The 12,459-nt window shown below is 36.3% G+C and overlaps 1 protein-coding gene across 8 annotated transcripts in view; it reads right to left on the minus strand.

Moving 5' to 3' along the window:
• Window positions 1–12,459, minus strand: part of ATRX (ATRX chromatin remodeler) — a 297,464-nt gene that overhangs the window by 223,690 nt on the left and 61,315 nt on the right. The gene's annotated exons all lie outside the window — the stretch shown is intronic.

Raw genomic sequence — 12,459 nt, forward strand, 5'->3', positions numbered from 1 at the left:
TGAAAACCACCAGGGATATACCGTAAGGAAACTGATGTACTTACTAATCTCAGAACCTGCACAGGAGGGGAAGGGAACTTCAGGAGACTACTCCAAGAACAAAAGAGTGGGCAGGTGCCACTTACCTCCCCAACCCCCAGTCCAGATACCAGGGCACTTTTGGGAACCAGTGAACACTCTCCACCTAGCCTGCAAACAGCACACCATGCCCTCCATAAGAGTTCTCCAAAGTATCTCCAGGTCCCCTCCAGAGCAGATTAGTGCATACCTTGCAAATTATCATGGGCCCTGCCCACACCCCCACCTCTCCTTCCAATCTGCCCCACTGAACCCAACAACAGCAAAGGTCCACCTAAAGAGGAACCAAAAAACTGGCATTGTGCAAGCAGACCTGAAAGTGGCCAGAACCAATACAAAGTGACTCATGACCTGGGGAAACAGAAAAATAAGCACACAGACCAGTTCAACTGCAGCTGAATGCAGTTGGTACAGAATGGTACAGTGCACACAACACATACAGGAGACACCCCTGAAGTGCAAGGTTCTGGTGAACAGGGAACCTTGCACTGCAGGGAACTACAGGACATCGTCCTCATAGGACCACTACTTACAAGTGTAGAAGACATAGATGACTTTCCTAACACATATAAATAGACACAGAGAGTGAGACAAAATAAGGAGAAAGAAGAATATGCATCAAATTAAAAAACAAAAAATGACAGGAAGAGAAGTAAGCAAAACAGAGATCAGCAATATGCCTGAGAGAAAATTCAACATAATGGTCCTAGAGATACTCACTAGAACTGAGAAGAGTGGAGGATCTCACTGAGAACCTCAACAAAGAGGTATAAAATATAAAAAAAAAGAACCAAGTACAGATGAAGAACACTATAAATGAAATTAAAAATATACTAGAAGGAATAAGTAGTAGACTAGAGGAAGCACAAAAACATATCGGTGACCTTGAAGACAGAGTACTAGAAGGTAATCAAGCTTCACAAGAGAAAGAACAGATTGGGCGCCTGGGTGGCTCAGATGGTTAAGCCTCTGCCTTCGGCTCAGGTCATGATCCCAGGGTCATGGGATCAAGCCCCACATCGGGCTCCTGGCTCAGCAAGGAGACTGCTTCTCCCTCTGCCTCTCTCCCTGCTCATGCTTTCTATCTCTGTATCTCTGTGTCTCAAATGAATAAATAAAATCTTTTAAAAAAACAATAAAAAATGAGAACAGATTAAAGGAACACAGCAACACCATCAAGCATAGGAACATATATATATTAGGGATCCCCGAAAGAGAAGAAAGACAAAATGGGTCAGAAAGTTTATTTGCAGAAATAAGACCTAAAAAATTACCAAATCTAGAGAAGGAAACAGAAATCCAGATCTACAACGAGGTACAAAGAGTCTCCCCCAAAAAAATCAACCCAAGGAGGTCCACACCAAGACACATAGTAATTAAAATGGCAAAAAATAGTAAATAAAGAGAGGATAAGAGAAGGAAACAGAAACCCAGATCTACAATGAGGTACAAAGAGTCTCCCCCAAAAAAATCAACCCAAGGAGGTGCACACCAAGACACATAGTAATTAAAATGGCAAAAAATAGTAATAAAGAGAGGATATTAAAATTACAGAACATTTTATCCTAAAGCAGCAGAATACACATTCTTTTTAAATGCACATGGACATTCTCCAGAATAGATCACATACTGGGTCATAAATCAGCCCTAAAAAAGTACAAAAAGATGGAGATGAGACTATGCATATTTTCAGACTACAACAGTATGAATCTTTAAGTCAACCACAAGAAAAAATTTGGAAAGACCACAAATACATGGAGGTTAAAGAACATCCTACTAAAGAATAAAAGCGTTAACGAGGAAACCAAAGAAGAAATTTCAAAAATACATGGAAACAAATGAAAATGAAAACACAACAGTCAAAAACCTTTGGGATGCAGCAGAGGCAGTCCTAAGAGGGAAGTACAGTGAAATACAGGCCTACCTCAAGAAGAAAAGGCTCAAATAAAAACCTAAACGTACACCTAGAAAAGGAATAGCAAATAAAGCCTAAAGCCAGAAGAAGGGAAATAATAAAGATTAAAGCAGAAAAAAAGGATAAACAACAACAAAAACCAGCAGAACAGACCAATGAAACTGAGAGCTCATTCACTGAAAGAATTAATAAAATTGATGAACCACTAGCCAGACCTAAAAAGAGAGAGAGAAAAGACCCAAATAAATGAAATGTCAAATGAAAGAGGAGAAATGACAACTGCACAGAAATACATACAACTGTAAGAGAATATTATGAAAAATTACTTGCCAGTAGCGCAAACCGGAAGAAATGGATAAATTCCTAGAAACATACAAATTACCAAACTGAAACAGGAATAGAAAATTTAAACAAACTGAGAATCAGCAAAGAAACTGCATCAGTAATCAAAAATCTCCCAACAGGGGTGCCTGGGTGGCTCAGTTAGTTAAGCATCTGCCTTTGGCCCAGGTCATGATCCCAGGGTCCTGAGATCAGGCCCCATGACAGACTCCCTGCTCAGCAGGGAGTTTACTTCTCCCTCTGCCCCTCCTCACAACTTGTTTTCTCTCTCTCTCTCTCTCTCTCTCTCTCTCATAAATAAATAAACCTTAAAAAAAAATCTCCCAACAAACAAAAGTTCAGGGCCAAATGGCTTCCCAGGGGAATTTTAACAGACATTTATTTTTTTTTTAAGATTTTATTTATTTATTTGAGAGAGAGAGACAGAGGTAGTGACAGAGATAGAGAGAAGAGAGGAGGAGAGGGAGAAGCAGGCTTCTTGCTGAGCAGGAAGCATGACGCAGGGCTCGATCCCAGGACCCCAGGATCATGACCTGAGCCGAAGGCAGACGCTTAACCGACCGAGGCACCCAGGTGCCCCTTAACAGACATTTAAGTAAGAGTTAATGCCTAGTCTTCTCAAAATGCTAAAAAAGTAGAAAGGGAAGGAAAACATCCAAGATCCCCCTACAAAGCCAGGATTACTTTGATTCCAAAACCACACTAAGACCCCACTACAAAGGAGAATTACTGGACAACATCCCTGATGAACAAGGATGCAAAAATTCTCAACAAGAAACTAGCAAATCGAATCAAACAGTACATTAAAAGGATTATTCACCATGATCAAGTGGGATTTATTTCTGGGCGGCAGGGGTGGTTCAATATACACAAATCAATCAATGTGATAAACCACATTAATAAAAGAAAGGATAAGAATCATATGATCCTCTCAATAGATGCAGAAAAAGCATTTCACAAAATACAGCATCCATTCTTGCTCAACAAAGAAGGTATAAATAGAACATACCTCAACATCATAAACGCCATATATGAAAGACCCACAGCTGATATCTTCAATGCAGAAAAAAAGGACAGCTTTTCCTCTACAGTCAGGAACGAGACAGGGATATCCACTCTCATCATTACTATTTAACATACTACTGGAAGTCTTAGTCTCAGCAATCAAACAAAAAGAAAGAAAAGACATCGAAATCAGCAAGAAAGAAGTCAAACTTTCACTATTTGTAGATGAAATGATACTCTATGTAGAAAATCAGAAAGATTCCACACACAAAAAAAATGCTAGAATACATGAATTCAGCAAAATCAATGTACAGAAATCGGTTGCATTTCTATACACTAATAATGAAGCAGGAGAAAAAAAAAATCAAGGAATTGTTCCCATTTACAACTGTACCAAAACCCATAAGCTACCTAGAAATAAACCTAACCAAAGAAGTAAAAGATCTGTACTCTCTAAACTATAAAACACTGATGAAAGAAACTAAAGAGGAAACAAAGAAATGGAAAAACAGTCCATGCTCAAGGACTGGAAGAACATACATTGTTAAAATATATTTATTACCTAAAGCATCTACACATTTAATGTACTCCTTACCAAAATACCACCAGCAGTTCTCAAAGAGCTAGAAAAAATAATCCTAAAATTTGTATGCAACCAGAAAAGACCCTGAAAATCCAAAGTAATGTTCAAAAAGAAATCTAAAGCTGGTGGCAACACAATTCCAGATGTCAAGCTGTATTACAAAGCTGTATTGATCAAGACAGTATGGTACTGGCACAAAAACAGGCACACAGATTCAATGAAAGAGAATAGAGAGCCCAGAAATGGACCCTCAACTCTACGGTCAACTAATCTTTGACAAAGCAGGAAAGAATATCCAGTGGAAAAAAGACAGTCTCTTCAACAAAAGGTGTTGGGAAAACTGGACAGCAACATTCTGAAGAATAAAACTGGACCACTTTCCTATACAATATACACAAATAAATTCAAAATGGATGAAAGACCTAAACATGAGCCAGGAAACCAACAAAATCCTAGTGGAGAACACAAGCAGAAACCTCTTTGACCTTGGCCGTAGCAACTTCTTACTAGACATGTTGCCTAGAGGCAAAGGAAACAAAAGCAAAAATGAACTACTGGGACTTCATCAAGATAAAAAAACTTCTGCACAGCAAAGGAAACAACCAACAAAATTAAAAGGCAGCCTATGGAATAAGAGAAGATATTTGCAAATGACATATCTGATAAAGGGTCATTATCCAAAATCTATAAAGAACTTATAAAATTCATCACCCAAATGAAAAAAAAAACCCAGTTAAGAAATGGGCAGAAGGCATGAATAGACATTTTCTCAAAGAAGACATCCAGATAGATGGCTAACAGACATAAGAAAATATGCTCAACATCCCTCATCATCAGGGAAATACAAATCAAAACCATGATGAGATACCATCTCACACCTGTCAGAATGGCTAAAATTAACAATACAGGAAACAATAGATGGTGTGAGGATGCAGAGAAAGGGTAACACTCTTACACTGTTCGTGGGAATGCAAACTGGAATAGCCACTCTGGAAAACAGTATGAAGGGTCTTCAAAAAGAGAAAATAGACCTACCCTATGACCCAAAAACTACCCTACTAGGTATTTACCGAAAGGATACAAAATTATTCCAAAGGGTACATGTACCCCAATGTTTACAGCAGCATTATCAACAATAGCCAAACTACAGGGACAGCCCAAAGGTTGATCCACTGATGAATGGATAAAGAAGATGTGGTATATATACAATGGAATATTACTCAGCCATCAAAAAGAATGAAATCTTGCCATTTCATTGACATGGATGGATCTAAGTGTGTTATGCTAAGTGAAATAAGTTAAGTCAGAGAAAGACAAATACCATATGATTTCACTCATATGTGGAATTTAAAAAACAAAACAGATGAACATATGGGCAGGGGGAAAAATGGGAGAGGAAAATAAACCATGGAGACTCTTAATGATAGAGAACAAACTGAGGGTTGATGAAGGGAGGTGGATGGGGGATGGGCTAAATAGGTCATGGGTATTTAGGAGGATACTTGTTGTAATGAGCACTGGGTGTTATAAGTAAGTGATGAATCACTAAATTCTACTCCTGAAACCAGTATTACACTATATGGTAACTAACCAGAATTTAAATAAAAATTTGAACAAAATGAGTATTCTACCAACAACGCTATCATTCACAGGATAGAGAAAGAGCTCCCAGACAAATAAAACTTAAAATAATTCATAACTATTAAACCAGCCTTACAAGAAATGTTAAGAGGGATAATCTGAGTGGGAAGGTTACACCATAAGGAGTAAGAAGAATAGGAAGCACAAAAGCAGTAAAATTAAGTATACCTAAGAAATAAAAGAATTCACAAAATACAAGGATGAAAAATAAGACACCATATATGAAAACACGGTGGGGGGGGGGAGTAAAACTTTACTATGTTCGGAATGGGTTTGAACTTAATCAACCATCAGCTTAACATAGAATGCTATATGCAGAAGATGATATATATAAGCATAATGGTAACCACAAGTCAAAAACTGGTAAGAGATATGCAAAACATAAAGAGAAAGGAATCCAAGCATATCACTAATGAACTGAAGCAAACAATGAGAACAGAGCAAGAGAAGTGAGACAGAAGTACTACAAAAAGAACCATAAAATAGATAACAAAATGGCAATAAATACATACCTATTAATAATTACTTTGAATGTATATGGACTAAATACTCCAATTAAAAGACATAGGGTGAAAGAAGGGATAATAAAGAAAGATCCATCTATGTGCTACCTACAAAAGACTCATTTCAGACCTAAAGACACATGCATATTGAAAGTAAAGGGATGGAAAAACATTTATCATGTGAAAGGAAGTGAAAAGAAAGATGGGGTACAATATTTATATAGAACAAAGTAAGACTTTAAAACATCGTCTGTAACAAGAGACAAAAAAGGAGACTACATAATCATAAAGGGAATAATCCAAAAAGAAAATGTAACAATTGCAAATATGTATGAACCCAACATGGGAGCACACACAAAAACAAAGCAGTTAGTAACAAGCATAAAGTAATTGACAGTAACTCAGTAATAGTAGGGGACTTAACTTACATCAACAGATCATCCAAACAAAAAATCAAAAAGTAAACAGTGGCTTTGAAGGACACATTGGAACACATGAATCCAATAGATATATTCAGAACATTCCATCCTAAAACAGCAGAATACACATTCTTTTCACATACACATGGAATATTCCCCACAACAGATCATATGTTAGGCCACAAAACAAGTCTCCAAAAATTAACAAAGATGGAAGTCATACCATGCATCTTTTCCAACACTAGCACAATGAAACTAAAATCAACCACAAGAAAAAAATCTGGAGAGCACATAAACACATGAAGATTAAATAACATGCTAATAAACAATAAATGGGACAACCAAGAAATCAAAGAGGAAATAAAACTAAATGTAAACAAGTGAAAACAAAAAAACAATGGTCCAAATCTTTCAGATGCAGCCAAAGCTGTTCCAAGAAGGAAGTTTATAGCAAAACAGGCGCAGTATGAAAAACCTCAAATAAATAACTTAAACTTATACCTAAAGGAACTAGAAAAAGAATAATAAATGAAACCCAAAAACAGCAGAAAGAAGTAATAAAAATAAGAGCAGAAATAGGGGCACCTGGGTGGCTCACCCAGTTGATGGTCCAACTCCTGGTTTAGGCTCAGGTCATGATATTTCCAGTTGGGAGATCAAGACCTACATCAGGCTCCCCACTCAGTGGGGGGTCTGCTTCCCCTCTGCCCTTCCTCCTATTCATACGCATGTGCTCTCTCTCTCAAATAAATAAGTAAATCTTTAAAAAAAATAAGAGCAGAAATAAACAAAATAGAAACAAAATTGAAATCTTACCCAGACTCATCAAAAATAGAACTCAAACAAAACTAGAAATAAAAAGGAGAAATAACAACCAACAACACAGAAATACAAACGATTATAAGAGAATATTATGAAAAAGTATATACCAACAAACCGGACAACCTATAAAAAATGGATAAATTCCTAGAAACATAACCTCCCAAAACTGAATCAGTAAGAAATAGATGATCTGAGCAGACTATTACCAGCAATAAGATTGAATCTGTATTCAGTAACAACCAACAAAAATCCATGACCAGATGGTTTCACAGGTGAATTCTACCAAACATTTAAAGAGTTAATACCTATTCTTCTCAAACTGTGCCAAAAAATAGAAGAGGAAAGAAAGCTTTCAAATTCATTCAATCAGGCCAGTGTAACCCTGATACCAAAACCAGATAAAGACTCCACTAAAAAAAAGAGAACCACATGGCAATATCCCTGGTGAACAGAGATGCAAAATTCCTCAGCAAAATATTAGCAAAGTGAATCCAACAATACATTAAAGAATCATTTACCAAGATCCAGGATTTATTCCTGGAATGTAAAGTGAGTCAATATTCACAAAAACAGCCAATGAGATACATCTCATTCAATATAAAAAGGATAAAAACCTTATGATAATTTCAAAAGATGCAGAAAAAGGATTTGACAAAGTATGATATCCTTTCATGACAAAAACACTCATAGTAGGTTTAGTGGGAACATACTTCAAAATAATAAAGGCCATTTATAAAAAACCCACAGCTACCATCATCCTTAATGGGGAAAGAACTGGGAGTTTTTCCCCTAAGGTGAGGAACAAAACATGGGATATCCACCCTCACCACTGTTATACAATATAGTACTGCAAATCTTAGCCACAGGAATCAGAAAATAAAAAGCATCCAAATTCGTAAGGAAGAACACAAACTTTTACTATTTGCAGATGACATGATACTATATAGAGGAAACCCTCAAGACTTCAACAAAAAACTAGTAGAACTGATACACAAATTCAGTAAAGTTGCAGGATACAAAAGCAATCTAGAGAAATCTGTTGAATTTTTATGTACTAATAATGAAGTACCAGAAAAAATTGAGAAAATAATCCCATTTATAATTTTACCAAAACCAAGAAGATACCTAGGAAGAAACCTAACCAAAGAAGCCAAAGATATGTACTCTGAAAACTAAAGAACACTTGTGAAAGAAACTGAACAGGACACAAAGAAATGGAAAACATTCCAAGCTCATGGATTGGAAGAACATACATTGTAAAAATGTCTATACTAACCAAAGCAATCTACACATTTAATGCAATCCCTATCAAAATACCAACAGCATTTTTCACAGAACTAGAACAAACAATCCTAAAATATGTATAGAATCACAGAAATCCCCAAATAACCAAAGCAATCTTGAAAAGGAAGAACAAAACTGAAGGTATCACAATCCCAGATTTCAAGATATACTACAAAGCTGTAGTGATCAAAACAGTATGGTACTGGCACAGTAACAGACACATAGATCAATGGAATAAAATAGCCTAGAAATCTAAGATTATATGGTTGATTAATTTTCAACAAAGGAGGCAAGAATATGCAATGGGAAAAAGTCTCTTCAACAAATACTGGTAAAACTGGACAGCAACATGCAAATAAAAATTTGAGATGAATGAAACTGGACCACTTTCTGACACCATACACAGAAATAAACTCAAAATGCATTAAAGACCTAAATGTGAGACCTGAAACCATAAAAATCCTAGAAGAGAGCACAGACAGTAATTTCTCTGACATCCACCATAGCAACATTTTTCTAGATGTGTCTTCTGAGGCAAGGGAAACAAAAGCAAAAATAAACTACTGGAACTACATCAAAATACAATGCTTCTGCACAGCAAAGGAAACAACACAACTAAAAGATAACCTACTGAGTGAGAAAAGATATTTGCAAATGACATATCCAATAATGGGTTAGTATCCAAAATATATAAAGAACTTATACAACTCAACACCAAAAAACCCCACAGATAATCCAATTTTAAAATGGGCAAAAGACATCAAAAGACATTTTTTCCGAAAAATAATACAGATGGCCAACATGAAAAGATGCTCAACATCACTTGTCAAGGAAATGCAAATCAAAACCACAATGAGATTATCAACTCACACCTGTCAGAATGGATGAAATTTAAAGCACAAGAAACCACAAGTATTGGCAAGGATGTGAAGAAAAAGGAACCCTTGTGCACTGTTGCCAGGAATGCAAACTGTACAGCCACTGTTGAAAACCATATAAAGGTTCCTCAAAAAATTAAAAATAGAATTACCATAAGATCCAGTAATTCAACTACTGGATATTTATCCCAAAAATACAAAAACACTAATCTGAAAAGATATGTGCACACCTGTTTACTGAAGTATTATTTACAATAGCCAATATATGGAAGCAACCCAAGTGTCCATCAATAGATGAATAAAGACAATGTGGTATGTATATACAATGGAATATTACTCAGCCATAAAAAAGAATGAAATCTTACCATTTGCAATAACATGGATAAATCTAAAGGATACAGTGCTAAGCAGAATAAGCCAGTCAGATAAAGACAGATACAACATGATTTTACTCATATGTGGAATTTAAGAAACAAAACAAAGAAAAAAGTAATAAACAAAAGAGAACAAACTGGTGGTTACCAGAGGGCAGGTGAAGTAAGTAAAGGGGACTAAGAGTACTCTTAATGTATAGAATTGTTGAATCACTATATTGTACACCTGAAAATAATATAAAACTGTAAGGTTAGTTATACTGGAATTTAAAAATAAAAGTATCAATATCAACTCATGAAAATATTAACACATATATCCATTTTCTCTGTGTAAGGGCATGTAACCAAAGATGTCCTGGTTGCAATGAGAACACTGTACAACCAGATCTTGGTTTCTAAATACAGTATCTCACTAAAACCAAGTGGAACTCCTTGGAGAAATAACTGATTTCTGGGCCAGGTAAAGGACAGTGCAAAATACACATTAAACATCTTGTGAGGGCAGAAAAGTAATGAAGTGCTCTAGGATGATGATTTGTAAAAAGGTCAGCAGGAGCCATATAGAAGGGGCTCCCACTTGCCACCAGTGATACAAAAGAACACTGAAATAAATATAGAGATATTAATGAATAAAGAAAGAATATTAGTATATTCAAATTAAACAAATGAAGAGAGAAGAGAATGTAAAGCCCTCCCATATACTTACATTAATATATCAACTAAAAGAGGTAAGTAATAATAGATTATTCAGCATTTGGAACCCATCAATGTAATACATCATTTAGCCAAGAATCATGAATGGATACTGCGGTACGCAGAATTTCTACAGATGGCCCCCAAGATTTCACGCTCCCTAATCTCCAGAACCTATGAATGTGAGGAAATGCCACTTCCATGACTGTACTATGTAAAACAGCACCACTGACCTTAAAAATTGGAGGAAGGGGTAAAAGGGATTTGGCTAGCATAATCACACAAGTCCTTAACAGTAGGTAAATTTCTCCAGATGATGGCTGAAGAAGCAAGCAAAAGAGATTCAAAGCATGAGAAAGACTCAAGGTGCTGACTTTGAATATGGAGGGGGCCATGTGAGAAGAAATACAAACAGCCTTAAGCTAAGAGAGAGGATCCTGACCAACAGCCAGCAAGAAATGGGAACCTTAGACCTATAACCACAAGGACTTGAATTGTGCGATCAACCTAAATGAGCACAGAAATGGATTTTTCCACAGAGCTTTCAGAAAGGAATATAGTCTCAAAGACACTTTCACTTTAGCCTTGTGATACCCTGAGAAAAGCCCAGAAAGGCTCACTGGATTCCTTACCTACAGAACTGTGAAATAATACATTTGGATTATTATAAGATGCCATGTTTGTGGTTATGTGCGATAGAAAACACATAAGTTAACTTTTGATAATGAAAAAGAATACCTAAATAGTTTCACGGTAATACCCTACAAATTACTTATTAGTTACAAAGGAATAAATCATAAGTTTATAGTGGATTAATCTAGCATAACAACCACAGTCAAGTAAGCTAAGTTAACATCACCAATAAAAAAAAAATTACAGGGGTACATGGGTGGGCTCAGTCGGTTAAGCGTCTGCCTTCAGTTCAGGTCATCCATCATTCCAGGGTCCTGGGATTGAGCCCCAAGTCGCGCTCTCTACTAAGTGGGGAGCCTGCTTCTCTCTCACCCTCTGCCTGCTGCTCCCCCTGCTTGTGCGCTATGTGCACTCTGTCAAATAAGTAAAATCTTTTAAAAAAATAAAGCTTTAAAAAAATTACATCATGTGCCTTGTGATATGATGTACTGACAAGAACACAACACCACATATTAACCCCAACAAAAATAAATAACCTGAATCTAATTATAACTCATCAGACAAATTCATATCAACGGTCACTATAGACCTGTACATTTCAAAAGTATCATGGCCCCAACAGACAAAGAAATGGTTTTAGATTTAAAAGGACTAAAGAGAGGCACCTGGGTAGCTGAGTCAGTTAAGCATCCAACTCTTGGTTTCAGCCCAGGCCATGATCTCATGGGTGGTGAGATCGAGCCAAGCCCATAATCCATCAGCACAGAGTCTGCTTGAGACTCTCTCCCCCTTCCTCTCCCTCCCACTCTGCTCTAGAGTGTGCACTCTCTCAAATAAACAAAATCTTTTAAAAAAATAAAAAGACTAAAGAGACAAGGCAACCATATGCTATCTATATATGTTATCTTCAAGTGGATACTTGACTTGGGAGGAAAAATTTACCTATAAAAAAACTGTTGGGGCAATTTTTGAATTAAGAATAAGGACTATGGATTAGATAACACTATATATTTAGTTTCACCCACCTACTTACCCTTCCCATTATTCAATACTTCCTATATTTTGGTGTTGCCATTTCAGATTATTTTCCTTCTGATTTAAGAAAACCCTTTAATATTTCATCTATTGTAGGTCTACCGACATGATGGAGTTCTCACTTTTTGTCTATATTAATTCTACCTTCACTTTTGAAAGATGCTTTCACTGAATATACAGTTCCAAGTTGGCAATTATTTTCATTTGGTACTTTAAAGAAATCATTTCATTATCATGTAGTTTCTATCATTCAT

The sequence above is a fragment of the Callorhinus ursinus genome, unplaced genomic scaffold (genome assembly GCF_003265705.2).
Source record: "Callorhinus ursinus isolate GAN/ISIS: 27379988/994484 unplaced genomic scaffold, GSC_fseal_2.0 scaffold40, whole genome shotgun sequence".
Classification (NCBI taxonomy): Eukaryota; Metazoa; Chordata; class Mammalia; order Carnivora; family Otariidae; genus Callorhinus; species Callorhinus ursinus.